Source organism: Protopterus annectens, chromosome 13.part0 (genome assembly GCF_019279795.1).
Source record: "Protopterus annectens isolate FY-2018-M chromosome 13.part0, PAN1.0, whole genome shotgun sequence".
In the NCBI taxonomy this organism is placed as follows: domain Eukaryota; kingdom Metazoa; phylum Chordata; order Ceratodontiformes; family Protopteridae; genus Protopterus; species Protopterus annectens.
This window is the reverse complement of record NC_056747.1, coordinates 680,214,249-680,233,661: the sequence shown is the minus strand read 5'-3', so window position 1 is coordinate 680,233,661 and position 19,413 is coordinate 680,214,249.

The following is a 19,413-nucleotide window of genomic DNA, read 5'->3' as shown; positions in this document are numbered from 1 at the left end:
AAGAACAAAATAAAGGCATTCTATATTGGATAAGATGGAAAATAGGTTACAGAACTCCATCATCTCATCTTGATTTGGCCATACCACTATCTCCTAATTCAGAAGTTACCTTAATAGATCCTTACAGTTAAAAATGGTTCTAACCTCTCCTCAAAGGTCTCCTTTTACACTGGTGTTCCCCAAGTCTCTGTTATAGGTCCTATCTTGCTACGCCTATTCATATGGGATTACAAAAAAATTGTTCAGGAGAAACTATACTGCTAGCAGAATTTAGTAATCCATGGACAAACAGAAGAAAATCATCCCACGCTACAACATTCAAAATGTAGGCTTCTCCCAGTGTATAACATCCCCAGCACAGACAGATATGAAAACAAAGTGAGGTATACAAAAAATACCCAAACAATTTTCTGTGGAATTCTCCCCACTGATCTTACTGATCATAATCCAATTTTCACCATTTGGAAAAACAAGTTTCCACTCACTACACCAGAAATAATCACCACCAGAAACTGGAATAAATTACCAATCAACATAATAATTAGCAAACTGGCTACAGTTAAGTGGACCTTCCTCAGTTTAGCACAAACTATAATCAATACTATCATATACCTTTTAGCGACTTATGCCCCTACATGAACAATCAGAATGAAAACTTCATCTCTTCCCTAGAGAGACAAAAATAGTCATAAACTAATGAGACTTCAGGACAATGCCTGGAAATCCTATACAATTCAAGGAGATGCACAATCATGTGCATTATACAGAGAATTCAGAAATAAGTGTTAAATCATCTTAAGGTAACCAAACAAAATTATTGAATAAAATTTTAATACAAAAAAAATTTGATTAACCAGGACAGAAAAACCTTTAAACTAATTAAATTGATGCTAACCCCGTAACCCCAGCAGCCAGGATACAGCATCATATTTGTCAATCACTGTAAATCAATTACACTCTATAAGCACTTACATGAGTGCATGGATCATGCTATCCCAAACAGAACCAAGACGCTATCCTCTAAAAAAAGGAAGCCAATCTGGTGGTCCCCTGCCATAAGCAAACTGTACAACAGAAGGAAGAAACTGTTGCAAAAGAGAGTAAAATCCCATGAGTGGAGGAACTCCCTGGTCAGCCTCAGTAAGAAGCTGAGATCCCTTATAAGATCCTCCAAAGCTACCTACAAAACAAAATTGCCACTAAATCCAAGGACAACCACAAAGCATTCTATAACTATGTCAAGAATCTAGATGGCAACACCCAGATCTGCTCTGAGTTACAGCACAAAGGCACGAAAATTACAGAACAAACTGATATTGCCAACATATTGTCAGATAGGTTCAGTGCTAACTTTACCCCCCTCTCACCCCCTAAAGGGCCCATATCTATACAGGAAGAATGCAGAGTCTCTGTAATCACAACTATGCAGGTAAAAGCTGCACTCTCTAAAGCCAAAAACACGGCATCCATGGGACCGTACAACATCCCAGGCTACATTTTACACGAACTTCAGAACGAACTGGCTCCCCACTAAGCACCATGTTCAATAATAGCCTCACATCAGGCTTTGTGCCCACTGAATGGCACACAGCAACAGTTATCCCACTCCACAAAGGGGGAGCCACCACTGATCCCAGGAACTATCGACCTATTAGCCTGACGAGCCTGGTCTGCAAGGCCATGGAACGTATCATCATGGACCTCATAAACAAAGACATTGGTAACCTCCATGGATCCCACCCAGTTCGTGTTTGTGAAAGGCAGATAATACCTCCTGAACCTGATCGACTTCTTTGAGGCAGTCACCAAAGCTGTGGATGAAGGTAAGGTGGTTCACACAGCCTATCTTGACTTCACCAAGGCTTTCGACACCATCCCCCATCCTGGAATTATAACTAAACTCATTAAACTAGGTATAAATCCCTACATCACAAGATGGGTTGCCAACTGGCTCACTGACAGAACCCACACTGTAAAAGTTGTAGACTCCAAATCTGACCTCAAAAGCAGTGACAAGTGGAGAACCACAGGGTTCCATCCTGGGACCTCTCTTGTTTGGTATCTACTTCTCTGAAGTACAGGCTAACACAGAAGGCCTCTGGGCTAATGAAGTTCGCAGATGACTGCAAACTAGAAGCCATAGTCAAGTCCCCAAATGATGTGGACATCCTACAGAAGGGCCTCACTGAGACAGATGCCTGGTGTCAGAGCCATGGCCTCAAGCTCAATGCCAAAAAGTGCAGTGTCATCCCCTTTGGTAAAAGCTGCACCCATGAACAACCACATAGGCAGCAATCTACTTAACACTGAATGCGTGATAAGAGACCTTGGGACCCAGGTGGACAGTAGTCTCTCCTTTGATAGTCACATCACCACAGTAGTCAGGAAGTCCTTCTACGTGGCACACATCATAAAAGGGTTCTCATCCAGGAAAAAAGAGGTCGTTGTTCCCCTCTACTTGTCACTCATTAGACTCATTATAGAGTACAACGCCCCTTTTGGAATGTACCTCACAAGACATCTGCAGCAGCTGGAAAGGCCACAGAAGTACCTCACAAAGAGGATTACTGGCCTCAAACAAATGCCCTACACTGACCGCCTCAAAAAACTCCAGCTTTACTCCGTAGCATATCGCCTACTCCGAGGTGATCTCTGCCTATCATATAAAGCTATGTCAAACTCAGAGCTGCTGGACATGCTAGACCTAAAGAAATCCCAATCCCTCCGAGCTACATGCTCTAGGGACCTAAACCTTGTCACCACAATAAACAGGACATGCTGGAGGGATACATCTTTGTCCCAGAGACTTCCTATACTCTGGAACAGCTACTCATCTGTATGTCAAGCAAAGTTCATTAGCACTCTTCAAGAAAAAATCTTGATGAGTGGATGGGAAATAGGAAATACACGCCAGGGTTCACTTCTTTGTCTCTGCTGGACAGTGGCACAGGAAAATAACTTTCTTGGGTGGCGTAAGCTATGGAACCTTGCTGGCTAGGCTTATGTAGGCCCTGGGGCCGATAGCCTAGTACCTACCTATGAACCTATGATATTTTCACTCAGATGTCAACATCTAAAGCTTTTCCCTGTATGGCTGCTGTTATTCAGCATAATGACTTGCATCAAAAATCCTAGACTATTTCTAGAACTCCTGCAACTTCTGATTCATCATAATCCATCCCCACTATGATTTATAACCTTTTTAGTGAGGTATGCATACAAGCCTTAATGGTGTAGCTCTAAAGTACCCCCATCAAATCAGATAACTAAACCACCTTGTTCTATGGGGAGAATTTTTATGGCAGTTTAGTTAAGACATGCAAACTCATTTTTCATTTATAGTTTTTAATTGCCTAGCATTTTATATTGCAGAATGACATCACACCGAGTATGCTGATCTCCAAATTTTGATTGGATGATGTTTTAGTGTATATATAGTTTAGGACCATGGCAGTTCATAAATCTGTTGAAGTCTTGTGTGCAGTCAAGACGAAAGTGCTCAGTCTGTTTTTAAATTTCTTTTAATAAACGAGTGGGAAAGTATGCTGGGTGGTCTCTGGTTATTTTGTTCTGAGTTAACTTTTCATTTTTGTTGTCCATCTTTGGGGAGAATCAGCTTATCCTTTTTAACTCTCACCTTCTTCCACTCCCAAATAAATTATGCCAACTTATCTACAGAGAGTGTAGTACACCTCAATTCTATTTAACACAATAGCAATTAAAACCATTAAAAATTACAAAATGAAAGGAAATGGCTCGTCTATGGATTAATTACCACCAAGATTCTTGAAAAACACTGCACAGAATAACCTATCCTTTAACCTTATAATTAATTGAAGTCTCCAAGCAAGCATTTTCCATCCAGAAAAAAATAATCGAAAATAATTCCACCACTCAAAGGTGGTGACAGAGTAGAAAATTACAGACTTGGGATGCAAAAAACTCCCTTACTAGTCTCAGTAAGAAGCTGAGATCCCTCATAAAATCTCCAAAGCTAGTTACGAAAATAAAATTGCCAAAGATTCCAAAGACAACCACAAGGCATTCTATAGCTATGTCAAGAATCTAAATGGCAATGCTCAGATCTGCTCTGAGCTACAGCTGAATGGCATTAAATATACTGATCCCAAGGACATTGCCAATATCCTGGCAATCAATTCAGTGCCAACTTCACCTCCCTCTCACCCCCTAAAGGGCCCATCTCATTACAGAAAGATTGCCAAATTCCGGTAATCACAGCCACACAGGTAAAAAATGCACTCGCCAAAGCTAAGAATACAGCATCCATGGAACCAGACAACATCCCGGGCTGTGTACTGCATTAACTACAAAATGAACTGGCACCTCTAAGTGTCATGTTTAATCATAGCTTCACCTCAGGCTTCGTGCCCACTGAGTGACGCACAACTACAGTTATCCCACTCCACAAGGGGGGATCCACCTTGGATCCTGGGAACTACTGTCCCATCAGTCTGACGAGCCTGATCTGCAAGGCCATGGAATGTATGATCATGGAACTTATAAACAAAGACACTGGCAACCTTCAAACACTGGACCCCACCCAGTTTGGGTTTGTGAAGAGCTGATCGTGTCTCCTGAACCTGATTGACTTCTTCGAATCAGTCTCCAGAGCCATGGACGAGGATAAGGCAGTCCACACAGCCTATCTGGACCTCGCTAAGGCCTTCAACACCATCCCCCACTCTGGAATCATAGATAAACTTACTAAGCTGGGCATAAATCCCTATGTCACTCGATGGGTTGTCAATTGGCTTACTGACAGAACCCACACTGTAAAAGTAGCCGACTCCAAATCCAGTTCCAGACAAGTGAGAAGGGGAGTACCTCAGGGTTCAGCCCTGGGGTGGCTCTTGCTTGGCATCTACTTCTCTGAAGTACAGGCCAGCACCGAGTGACTCTGGCTAACAAAGTTTGCAGATGACTGCAAACTGGGAGCCATTATTGAATCCCCAAACAATGTGCATATTCTACAAAAGGGCCTTACAGAAACAGATGCTTGGTGCCAGAGCCATGGGCTCAAGCTCAATGCCAAGAAGTGTATAGTTATCCCCTTTGGGAAAAAACATGAACCATATCACCACAACAGTCAAGAAATCTTTCTGTGTGGCACACCTCATCACTAAGGGATTTTCATCCAGAAAAAATGAGTTCATTGTCCCACTGTACTTATCCCTCATTAGACCCATCATAGAGTACAACGCCCCATTTGGTATGTACCTCACAAGACATCTGCAACAACTAGAAAGGCCACAGAAACACCTCATTAAAAGAACCATAGGCATAAAGCAGATGCCTTATGCTGACCGACTAAAATATCCAGCTATACTCTGCCGCATATCGTATACTCAGAGGCGATCTCTGCTTAACATAGAAGGTCATGTCAAACCCAGAGCTGTTGGACATGCTACACTTAAAGAAATCCCAATCCATCAGAGCCACACACTCCAGGGATCTAAACGTTGTCATCACAATGAAAACATGCTGGAGGGATAGGTTCCTGACCCAGAGACTCGCCATACTCCGGAATAGACTGCCCATACATGTCAAGGGCCTCTTTGGCCCTCTTTAAAAGGAACCTTGACGACTGGATGGGAGATAGGAAATTTACCTCGGGATCATGTCAGTCACCCTGCTAGACAGGGGTCCAGGGAAGTAAATATTGTGAGAAGAAATAGCCAGGGAATTGTTATGGCTAGGCTTGTATAGGCCCTAGGGCCAATAGCCAAGTACCAATCTAGGAACTAATAGTCCGTTGTCCTAAATACTGGGAAACGTAGTTCATACCTAATTAATAGAATAACTAACCACAGAAAACAAAATCTCTAATACAGAGCATGGCTTTTGGCCTGGGCAAAGTACCCTAACAGTCTTGTTCAAAATGATAAATCATGTTGCCATCCAATGCAAGAACAGTCTGATTACCTCAGTACTTTTCTTGAATCTTTCTAAAGTTTTATATGGTCAGTCATAATACATTAATACACACTCAAAAATATTGATTGCTCTCAGACCATATTACACTGGTTCCTAACTTATTAATTAAAAGACAGAAAACAAACAGTTGTATGGCAAACTATTAGTCTCATACTTTTAACTGCAACACTGGAGTGAGACAAGGCTCCATTCTAGGCTGATTTCTATTCACCATCTTTACAAACTATATGCATCAAATAAAAGGACAAACGTACAGTAGGTTAATGACTCCACAACTGTATGCAGTGCCTAAAATACAGACTTTGTATTATTAATCCAGCACTGCATGGACAGTGTCGAGTTAATAGGCAGCAGCCTCAGTCAATAAGAAGTTAAGTCATTTAATGATTTTGTCTAAACACAAAATACTACTAGTGATATAATCAAAATAGCAAAACAGTAACATTGAGGTCATGCAACAATGCAAACATCTCAGTCTCACACTGTACAATAAACTCATCATTTCTGACCACGCAAATATCATTATAAAAGATCTAAACAGAAAACTTAAAACACTATCATATTAACAAATGTCTATCTTCTAGAGCAAAACAAACCATGGCCAGCACAATCCTAATGCCCAAACATTTTAAGGGTGTAGTGCTATGGATAACCTTACCAAAGTCTTTCATCAAAAACTAGAATCCACTTACTACAATAAAGCTGAATTTGTTGCCAGCCAGTTACTAATAATTGCACATAAGTATACTTTGGGACCAGACATGTTTGCAGTCTGTGCTACCACACTTTTTAAGGAGCATAAATAAATACACCAGTTATTTTGGATTCACCTTCATTGTTTAATATGGAGCATCCAATATCTTAAACCACTGCTATATAAAATTCTCAAAACAGCAATGAATCTTACTTTAAATGTCAAAGCACGTCATGCATAGCTTACCAACAACCCCCCCAACAAAAAAAAAAGTTCCATGCAAGTCTAATGACAAAAGGTCTAGGATGTGATTCCTCTCGAGTGTAAACTCAAAACTGTATATAGACATAGGGAACAGTAAAGTACTCAGGAGTCGTATGTTTTATATGTTCATCTGCAGACTACTAACTTCAAGTAACAGAGGTCAACGGACCTAAAACTAGACATATTCTATCCTAGTTTTACCTCCTGAGTAGAAGAGGAAGAGCTAATAATAGATTAAAAATAAAAGTGGGGTTCTTACATTTTGCAAAATAAACTCAGTGCATCTTAGACAGACAAGGTCAAGACTGACTATTGTGTGCAGAAGGCACACTGGAAAAATACTGGTCTCTCAATGCAAGGGCAAAAAAAAGGGGAAACACATGAAACATTGTCTGTTGTTTTTTGTTCACAAATTTTCTTTTTTATGTTAATGGATACATTCTGATGTAGATGTAAGAACTGTCTGCTAGCTATATTGTTTATGATTACATCAAATTAGCCTGATAATTGAATCGGGTCATTATGCATAGTAAGACAAAAACAGAGTCTTGCACAATAATTATATTTTTAATGCCTGATATCCAAGTATTAAACGATGAACAAGTTTTACTCAGTTATGCAAATTAGGTGTAATTATTATATATATTTAATGGTCAGTGTGTTCAAACCAACGATTTTTCTCTGGATGCACAATCCATTATATCATCATCATCATCTTTGTTTCATAAAAAGGCGATTAAGTTCCGCTCCCACACTGCAGTAATCAAGCTACTGGTAATATATTTAACTTAAAGAAGGTACAACATCACTGCTATATGCATTAAGAATCATTTGCTTTATTTCAGAAGGTAAACCATTCATAGCAATTGATCTGTTGCCTTTTATATTAGTTGGTGAAAAAAATTATTTCATAAAATTAAAATTCATATATCAAACATAACAGCCTGCTTGGGAGTACTTTTATTAAAATAGTGTTCAACCCTTACTGCCAGAATCAGGGACAAAGCCAACAATAATCAGGTGCTAAGGCTGCAAATCAGGGTCACTTTTCAAATAAGATTACTGACTTGTAAAGTTAAAAGAGTAGGAAGATATGAATTGCAAAGTGCTTACTGAAGGAAAAGATGTCTGTAACTGAAATGATTGTCTTTATTTATAATACATTTTCCCATAACTGAGCTTGGAAGGTCTAGAGCAAAAATTGGTGTTAAAATCAGGAATGTTCCTGATATTCAGGGACAGTTAAGAGATATGTTTATTACTAGTGTGATTTAGAAACTCAGAATTATGGCTTAGTTTCATTTTACAGAAACAAAGCTCTGACTCACCAACTGTTTTGAGTATGACTTTGCACTCCACTTACATTTCTTTCACTGCCTTATAACTAATAAGATAAGCATAACCTATTTAACACCACCATGACCATTTGTTTTGGGAACATTGTCTAGCACCATGACCATTTGTTTTGTGAACATTTGTCTAGCACCATGACCATTTGTTTTGGGAACATTGTCTAGCACCATGACCATTTGTTTTGGGAACATTGTCTAGCACCATGACCATTTGTTTTGGGAACATTGTCTAGCACCATGACCATTTGTTTTGGGAACATTGTCTAGCACCATGACCATTTGTTTTGGGAACATTGTCTAGCACCATGACCATTTGTTTTGGGAACATTGCCTAGCACCATGACAATTTGTTTTGGGAACATTGTCTAGCTCTTCTGTCACATCACATTATGTACTGTAAATGCTTAAACAGGTGCAGTCATGCAAGTATATTACTCTCTATGGCATGAAACCTTTTTATTAAAAAACACTAAACAATAACTTTAGAATTAGAACTGTTACATTCAGTTAATCTAAAATGAGTTAGCAATGTTGAATATATTAAAATTTAAATGAATAACTAGGATATATATGGTAGCTAGCAATGCGCCCTGAGTAGCTGCTCAGATCACCGTATTATAATCTGTCACTGCATGTAACCTAATTAACAATCTAAACTGGATCACTCAATGGTCCCAGCACCAGAGGATCCTGGCAGGGAGAGGGAGAAATGATGGGGCATAGCCTGATCTCTTCTCGGGGGGTGGGGGTGAAGACATTTGTATGTACTTAAGGTCGCAAGGAGTTGGTGCAGTTTCCATGGTAGAGACTAGAGAAGGTACCACTCATGTTTTCATGCTTCCCAGGAGTGGCAGCTGGACTACTTGAAGGGAATGCCCCTTGAAGAAATGAGCGGGATGGCCTCCTAGATTATTCCAATGCACAACCTTCCTCTCTTGGTGTTTTGCAAAGTGCTTACAAAGCACATGGGTACAAGCAAGGAAAAGTTGAACCATCTTGATGGCTACCTAATTGATGGCCCCTCTCCCAGCTGACTCTCATCCCAATGATATGGAACATAGGTTTATAGGCTGTTACTAGGCTAATGACCACTAGAGTCATCACAAGTCTAGCAGCACACCCAAACCCATTTAGATATCGAGCATCTTGAGCATCAACACGGGGGAGGGGCATATTAGTAGGGAGATAACTAAGTGAGTTGTATGGGGGATGTTAGTTAGAATAATACTTTTCTTACTGACAGTCTCTATCCATAAGGGACCTGGGTGACAGACTGGCGGTAAATCTATGATTTCTCATTCAATTATCAAGGTTTTGTTTTAACAGGGTCAGTGATTAACTCTGTTTTACACTGATAGGGAGCTTATTCCACAGCGCTGGAATCCTTTGTAACACATATCTGTCTCTCCTGCATGTTTTATTTATATCACAAGTGAAGTTCAGATTCATGGATCTAGTGTTTCTGGTACTACTGTTTACTTTGTGCATGTGTAACAGACCCAACAGGGCAGGGTCTGAGGATACCATGTAAGCAAGGCAAAGATCTCCTTTTAGCAGTCTGCAGGAGGCTGAATACAGAGACAGAGCCTTTAGTTGATCATTGTAGGAGGGTATTCATGCCCTGCATTCTCCTGATGAGAAACCTTTGTGGGTGTTCCAGCAGTTGCAAATGTCTGCTTAGGTACATGTCAAAGGGGAAATTGTACTCAATGGTGGATCTAATAAGGGCTATGTAGAGTGACACTACTATTTTGCTTGAACTTGGATGTCATATCCTTACCTATAAGTTGGATGACATAAAAGGATTTTCTTACCATCTTAGCTACATGTTGGTCAAAGAGCAGACTGCTGTCTACATATGTTCCCAGATCCCTTACTACTGAGTTGACTCTTAGGAGTGTTTTATCGATGGAGTAATTAACTTGGGTTGATAGTTTTACAAAAGGCATTATAATGCATTTTTTGGCATTGAATTTTAGGCTATGGGATCAGTTATTTGTCTGTGTTAAGCTCTTACTTCATGTTGGTGACTTAGGAGGAATCTACAATAGCTGCTAATTTACAGTCATCTGCAAACTTGGTGAGCCAGAGGCCTTGAACATTAGCTTTGATGTCCATAAAGTAGATGCCAAACAGAAGTAGGCCCTACACAGAGTCCTGGGATATTGCGCTGGTGACTGCTCTCCTGGTGGAGATGGCCTCATCAATCCTGACCTCTTGGGTCCTGTCTGAGCTAGCGGACAATCCAGCGAGTTATGTAGGGATTTATGCGCTGCTCAGAGAGCTTGTCTACAATGCCTGAGTAGGATATTGTATCAAATGCCTTGGCCAGTTCAAGCTACACAGTATGCACTGTTTTACCCTCATTAATTACCTTTGTGAGCCCCTGAAAGAAGTCTATCAGATTAAGTAGAGATGATCTTCACAAAGTCAAATTGGAATGAGCTCCAGTGTTTGCAGGTTGACAATGTCCTTGTTCATCATTTCCATGATAATTCACTCCATGGCTTTGAATATTAGGCTTGTTAGACTGACAGGTCTGTAGATCCTTGAGTCTGTTGATTGTCCACCCTGTGGTCCTCCATTCACTTGGAACATAGCCTGTTTTGAGGCTGTAGTTGAAGAATGCCTCAAGTGGTCCTGACAGGCCATGTTTTAGACTGTCCAAGAGCAACTGGAGAGAACATTGGGACCCCTAGAGGCGGTGTTCTTGGTGTTAGAGAGTGCTGACAGCACCTACTCCTAATTAATATATGGGGAAAGTATGGTGGAGGGGATTTCACCTGGTGGAGCTGGAAGCAGTGAGGGAAGTGAAGTTTATCAGCCAGTAAATTTGCTTTGTCAGCTTGATTGGTGAAGGTGGTGCTGTTCACCACCAGTTCAGCACACTGCTGTGTGTTACCTTTAAGGTTCTGGACATAGCTGAAGAAGGCATTGTGATTGTCCTTAGCCTGTGAGGCAATTCTGACCTCATAGCTGGCCATGCTGGACTTAATTAGACCTCTTAGATTCTTGTTCAGTTGTATAAGAGAGCATTTGTCTTTAAGTCGCTCTTGCTGATTCTGGCCATAAATTTGTATTTTATTATATACACTGTTTAGGTGAGGATTCTACCAGTGGGATTTGTTTTTAGTGTTTGTTTTGGGTTTGCTTCTGGTAAGTACAGCAGCATCTATTCAACCATTCATGTGTTTATATAGGGACTCTGTAAAGAAGTCTGATGAGGTAGCTGTGGTCTCGGGGTTAGGGGAGCCCTGAATTTTGACAAACTGTCACTTAATAGGATGTAGTTTGCCTTAGAATAGTTTCTGACTGCTACTAGTTTAGCTGGGTTTTCCAGGTTGATTTTTACTTAAAAGGAGGCAATTTTGTGATCCAACCTTACTTGTGAGGACATGACACGTGTGTGTCTGTGTGTGTGTGTGTGTGTGTGTGTGGGGGGGGGGGGGCAATGCTCTCTCATGTTGGTGAACACCAGATTCAGTATGCTTGATCCTCTGGTTTGAGCATACACCATCTGTTCTACGTTGCTTGTGTTAATAAAGTATAGGAAGCATTGTGCTTGTGAGTTTGAGGCACTGTAAATTTCCCAGTCTATACAAGGGTATTTAAAGCCACCCATGAATAGGGTGTTTGACTGGATGGCAAGTGCATCTATTAGGTTTCAATAACAATTTTTAGTCTCAAGGGGCATAGGTGGTGACCTGTGATTAGCCATGATATGATGGAGGCCCTTATCTATGGTGATTGCACGTGAAAGAGCTCCACGGTATCATCCTGTTTACCCAACCTTCAAATATGTTTGTCACTAATGTAAATTAAGACACCTCCACCTTGCTGTTATTGATCTAAATGTGTGTAAGGCACTGTAGCCTTGCAATGCCAGAGTACTTTTGCTAGCTTTAAACCAAGTTTTGGTCACACCGCAGATGTCTACATTCTCCAGAGTGAGGAGGGGTTGAAGAGTGTTGAGTTTGTAGTTTAGAGTAACACCTAAAGGTTGCTTGGAGATTTTTCACTATGTTTGGTAGTTTTGTCTTTTTGGCATTGCCTAAAAAAAGGATCCAAGGGGGCCCATCAAACGGGTCCATTGTTAGGAGAGGATTGTTCATTGGAGCCATGGACAAAAAAAAAATCATATTTCCTATGTTAATGATCTTGTCATTTCTAAGCCACCTGCCTCTGTTTACTCCTTGAAAAAGAATCTTCATCAAAAGCTTCATAATCTTCTAGCTTAGCTATGTAATAAAAGCCAAAATTAATAAGACCTTCTCTGACTGTACCATTATTTCTACATCTCATCTTAGTTCTTATGCATCTACATATAAAGGTATTCACCTAGCAAAACCAGAAGAGGATTCATTTCCTATTTCTCCCCTCATCACCTAAAATACTTAGTTCTTTCTATCCATATACATAGATTTATCCTCGTCTCTCTGAAATATGAATACCTTTGTATCTCTCACTCCCAGGCAACCTGGCCACCCATAAAAGAATGTGCCAGTCATCATCTTCTTGCTATTATCTATAAAATGCTTAAATATATCATTTCAGCACATATTACTTCTATGCCTTTGCCAACAGTAGCCCCTTCCTTCCTTTGATCACAAGCCAGTGATAGTGTGATCTGCAGACTTTATAACTTGCTAGTCTCTTTTGACTACATCTTGTGTGTGCTACGTCCTGCCAACACCAGACACAGTGATTCCACCACTGCATTTTAATTAAACTTTCAGCATTCTTCAAATAAAATGTTTCATGTTGCTGCTTCACCCCCCCCCCCCGTAACATAAGACATGCATTTCTTTCAACTTCTACCTCAAACTAGTTCCTTCCACCATTTAGGTACTCTTTTCACATTCCCATTCATTCCACCCTCTTTAAACACCAAAATGCTCTTAAATGAACATTTTTGAATTATTGTTAGTCTGTATATACTGTAAGTATTATAATCTTAGCAAATTAATGTTGACAAAATCAACATTAAAGTGTGTTCTCATACCTTTCTATATTTAGCTTTGCAATAACTTTAGCTTTTTCATTGAAACTGAATTCATTTTTGTCAATAAATCATGGTGGGATAGAAATACCAGTCAAAGTGGTTAGACAAATTTAAAAAAATGCTGGTGAAGCTTAGTGGATGTAGAAATAAAGGCACTTACTTAAAGGGACTTTTAAATGGCTGCACACTAATCAATAGATTGATTAGAGCTTTCCCTGTGTGAAGACAAAAAACAGCGAAATCTTTACTATTGGATAATATTCATTTATTGGCCAGTAATTACATTGTCCAGATGCTAGCAAACAAGAAATTTGGAGAAAGTAACACAAAACCAACCAGAAAAGGAGAAGAGAAAACTCTAGCTGGGAAGAACCTTGCATCTGTTTTGCCAAAAAAAGGTTCAAGTTTCAACTTTGGTACTGGAGATGACTTCCAGTAATTTAGAGGAAAAAATAATCAATATACTCAAAGGTGTTTAAAATAAGGAAACATTGAAAGAACACATACAGTCAAATAACAGAAGGTTGGGGAAATATAGAAGCTCCAAATGGTTATTCAGATAAGCTAATAAAACTGCAAAAATCAGAGGATGAAATGAAGAAAATGGCTGACTATCAGGCTTCTCAAGAGCAGCTGTCTCAAAAATTGTAGAGTTAAAAGACATAGGGCACAGAGAAAAACAGAGATTTTCTGCTGCACCAGAGAAACTGGAAGAAACAGACTATATTGATTTTATGAAAGCAAAATAAGCAACTGGACTGGTATTCCACAGCAGGATTTTTTTTTATTTTAAAGGGTACATTAAGTGTATGCTCCAAACCTGGCCATAAGAAAGCAGCCAAGACCTGTATTAGTAAAGAGGCCATCATGCCAGTAGAAAGACAAAACTGAAGCAGAAAGGTATTAAAAGTTGGAGACAGCAGAGTTTGTGGACAATAATTATTCACTGTACATCAGGCAGAAGAGAAGCAACTTTATCCCAACAATCAGGAAATGCTGAGAGGCAAATGTGAGATTCAAGGTGCTGTATCCAACTGCCTTCAGTATATTTTTCCCTGGTGAATCAAAAACATTTATGGATGCAGAATAGGCTATTGAATAATTAATTCAGCCAGCAAGCAGGGATATACTCTTCATATCATTTTGTGATGATAAGAAAGCACACAGAGACTTTGGCACAGAAATATTTTCCATTATTCTGAAGGAAAATGTTTGACCAATAGAAAAACACAGGAGTTGACTAGAAGAAATAGGAGTACTTTGGATTTGAACTAGAGACTGTGTTGGGAGACGGAGATAATCAGGAAGAAGGCCAGTAACAATGTGAAAATATTGAATAGATAAGAGACTGTATTTATATATAGGATCAGACAAGTGAAATGAGAATTTTTAAGATGAAGAGGTTGAGAAAGACTGGAATGTTGTTGACTCTGTTAAAATGGTGGGTAAACTGTAAAGTATATATGTCACTTTATGCCATTAATGTATAGAAGGACACCAAAGACACTAAATTAATAAAAACAAAAACAGTATTATCTACAGTTAACAGTTGTATAAAGATTTCATGATATAAAAGTAATGCTATATTGAAAAACAGTTTTGTACAGTGTGTAGTCAAGGGTTTTTAAAAAAATATGATGTGAAGGGAGTCTCATCACATTGCTGTATATGTTAAAGATATTAAAAAAGCACAAAGCACTTTTTCCTAGTTGTAATTTATCTAGGCATTACACAGTAACAAAGCAAGAAAGGCTGGACTTGACTAACTTGAGGTTAATACAATGCTGTGACCTTAGGCTGCTGGGGAGGGGCATGTAAAGCATATTGATCACATTATATGTAGAATTAAAATAATAATCTCTCCTGTTTTTACAGGAGTAGATGCATAGATTAATGCCCTTGGTTTAACCTATATACAATGTTTTGTAAGCAAATAGGCTTGACAAATAAGACAAAATGATGAATAACATGGAGAACGGCAGTTTTCTTGTATTTGTAATGTCATTAGCTAATTTTCACATTAGCAAATGCAATCCCTGGGAGACAAGAAGTCTACAAGTGCAATTAATTAACCAAGGGAAGTTTGAGCAGTCTGTTCTGAGTAAAATTTACAAAGATTCTTTCATGCGTCTGCAAAGTTAATAACTTTGTTCTTATTAACTTCTTTTACTTAGAGACAAGATGTCTGCAGATGCAACCAATTTATCAAGAGACATCTGAGCACTCAGTGCTGTGAGAAATGTAAAAGATAAAGTATAATTAACATTTAAAGGTACATTGTCAAGCAGTTCACTGAAAAATAAATGACGTTTGAAACTGTGAGAAGTGAGTAAGTTAAATAAGTATTTACCAGTCATAGCAGATTTAATATTTTAATAAATTCACTACAGCTGAGAACAATTTAGTTTATTTATTTAAAGGTAACTAGTGCACTTTTTCTTAGGGCGAAAAGTTTAATGTTTACTGAAAGCATGTAAGCTGTTTTGTACAGCTGAGAGGGGAATACAGATAAGAAAAAAAACAGTAATCAGTGAAGTAGGAGCACAGGATAAAAAATGCACTTTTCAAGGGTAACTAATTTTAGAATAGGTTTTACCTGCCATGTATAGTGACTAATAGTTTTGTATCATAATAGCTACTCTTTCCACGTTATCATGGAATATAAATGGCCTTATGGGTAGAAATGAAAAGTAAAGAGCATTGAATTACATTAATAAATGTAGGATGCAAATAGTAATATTGCAGGAAACACATCTGATTACAAATTAGCATATGAATTTGACAAAGAAATGATTTTAGGGTAGACATTCAACAGAATATTAGAAACAAAGGAATAGGGGAGTAATGATATTGATAGCTAGAGGGGCTCCAATAGTGATACATGAGAAAAAGGGCAATAATAGCAGATTTGTGGTAGTAAGGGTTCATTGGCAGGCAGAGGATTACACCAGCATGCATTTATATTCTACCTAAAACTTCTATTATGGAACCGAAGAGAATTTAGAGAGAAATAATCAGCTTTTAGTAGGGAATAACATTCATGGGTGGAGACAAGAACTTCATTTGAAATAGTGATAATGTATCAAGGGGCACTAGAATAAAAACTATAACAAAAGGGAATATTTTTCTGAATTAATATATAAGAATATGTGGTATGGAAGATATGAATTCAGTAATAACAGGAAGTCAGACAGAATTTACATATTCTCCAGAGTACAATAACTTCACTAGACTGGACAGAATTTATATTTCACAGAAGCATATGTATTTAACTGAAATCCTTGACACACATCCAATAACTATTTCAGATCATGCTCTGATAAAAAGTAACATAAAGGTGCACAGTAATGAAATAAAAAATGACACTGATGCTTTCCAACATACCTGTTAAAAACTGTTAGTAATAAATGAGTTTTATCTTTTAGTCTTGAGTCAAGAATAACTTCTTCAGGATGTGCAAAGTACTTGTTTATTCAATAAGCAGTGCTAGGAGACTGCTTACTAAAATATTCAGATCAGTCTCAAAGAATAGAGGAAAATACCTCATTTATATATTTTTTCTTATCAATTTCATATATGCAGAACTTTGACGTAACATAGCTTTTAACAAATAATAACATTTTTAAAAATGGTATGTCCTTGTGATCCTCACTTAGAGCTTTGACAATATGTCTTTTAAAACATAGACCACCGGTGCTTAAGATTTATTGGCCTGCAACTTTGTAACATTTGGTACCAGTACACACACTCACAGACATCCTTGCAAAGACTTGTCCCCCAGCCTGAGAAGGCCAGAGCATAGTGTTGATTAATCTGGTCTCCACAGATATCTGACACTTTTAAACACAACTTCCTTTAACTCCTTCAGCACTTACTTTGCCTTCAACTATCTGTCAGTACAGAGAGAATACAACTGTAATACACTTAAAATATAAAGCTACTAATTATGTGAAACTATTGCATAATCATGCATGTTTTTCAGTTCTCCTTTGACATAAACATATTATAAACATTTGACGCATTTGTGAAGAAGCTACAAATTAATGTGTATTTTGTTCCATAAAGAAAGAGAAAAATGTAAAGAACAGGTAACTGAAATGATTTGAAAATTATTATGGAAGACAGAAACTTCTTTAGCAGGGAAACTGAGTTAAAATTGGTAGAAATAAGACAAAAACAGATATTGAAAAGAAGTAATAGGAATGACTTGGAGGCACTGACAAAGGTTAAAGTATTTCAGAATAAGAAGAATCTCACAGAATAAGAGAAGCAACTGCAGAGTGCTAAAGGGAAATAAGGAAGTAGTTGGATATGTATGGGTTAGAAAGGTTGTTAAGCAACTGTCAACTCCAGAGCACAAAAATCTTTAGCACAATAACTTAGACAACACAAAGAAGAAAGGGTTGTCACCAAACTTGGGGAACTTGTGAAAAAAGTAACTGGAGACCCTATGCAGATATCAGAGATATTTTGGAAAGTTTATGAAAATGTGTATAAAGCATAGGAATGTGGAAATCAAGAAAAGGCACAATCAGAAATATCTGTAGATGACTTAATTATATCAAGGTTAGAGGAAAATGAAAAAATTATTAGAGGAAGATGAGGTCAACAATTAACAGCTAAGACAGGAAAATATGAGATAAAATGTTGATGTATTATCAGTCAACAGGGACATTTCCAGGAACATATCATATTCCTGTGGAAGCTTGGAAGTTCTGAGGGAAGCAAGTGATAATAGTCTGAAAAGTTTTAATAGTATTTTAAAAGGGGGAAAGTACTAGAATTCTGAAACAAAACAGTACTGGCTAAATTACCCAAAGAGGGTAAAGACTCTCCAGACCAAGCCTCATACAGACTCATCTCAATTTTAAACAACGATTATAAAGTTTTATGTCGACACTAGCTAATATAATGGCAAAGGGGTTGCCAAATTTGATAGATATGGAGCAGTATGGTTTTGTGGAGTGGAGGCAAATATTTGACAATATTAATAGAACAATGATGAGCCATAGGGAAGGAAAACAGGAGAAAATGTTACAGTTGTTGGTGGGTCCAGGTGGACAGAAAACATTCAATTGAGACAGCTTGAATTTTATAAGCAGGACAAAGACAGCATTTCGCATTGCCTGATATAATAGGATTAATTAAGAGGACATATGAATGTCCATAGGCAATAATTAAGATGTGAAGGTTCCTCTACAACATATTATGTTTGAACTAAGGAACAAGGCAGGAGTGAATTTGTTCCCATTTTTTTATATTTAGAGACATTGGCAAATAAAATAAGTAGCAAAAATTCAAGGATACAAATAATGTGATCATCAATAAAAGTTACATTTATTGCAGATTATATTTTGTACTTGAAAATAAAAAAAAAGTATGTTTTTGGTAATGTGGAACACTGAGACAGTTTCATCTCTTTTTTTGGTATATAAAATTAATGAAGATAAACAAAGGCTATAGCAGCAAACTATGTCCCCACACCTGAAATGGTTCAACAATATCCATATTTATGTGGGCATAAGATGAAGTTAGGTCTTTGGATTAAAAGTGATTCTGTTACAACAGTTAAGGTTATGCTGGCAGTACCTAAAAGGATAACAGAAACTTGAAGCTATTGATTAGAGACAGTAAGATATGCACAGTGAAAATATTTTTAGCCCCCTTCATTTTATATACAGGTGAGGCATAATTTTATCAACCAAAGGAGAAATTGTGGACAATAATAAACAGTTGAACAAATATTTGTGGGGAGGAAAGGGGGGCAAGATTTAAGTGGGATAAATTAATCCTCCCATAGAGCAAGGTAGGTTAGGATTACTTGATTTGAAAGGATAATTTGGACCTGTGCAATGTAACACAAGTATAAAGTTATAAATCAAAGTGGAGAGGGATGATAAAACTGGGGGGGTGATCAAGAAAGGAGGACAGAGAAGTATTTTGGATTTAGCCCTTAAGGAAGTCAACATCAACCATACAGATTATAATATTCATAAAATAAAGTATTCTAAGAACTAATCCAAGAGAGAGAGAAAGAGATTTGTGGCAATGTGGCAATAGGGATTACTGCAAGTAGGTGGTACAGAAAATTAACAAGAGGGGGATGGGAATTTACTGGAGATAACTAGGAAAGGAACCAAGGTATT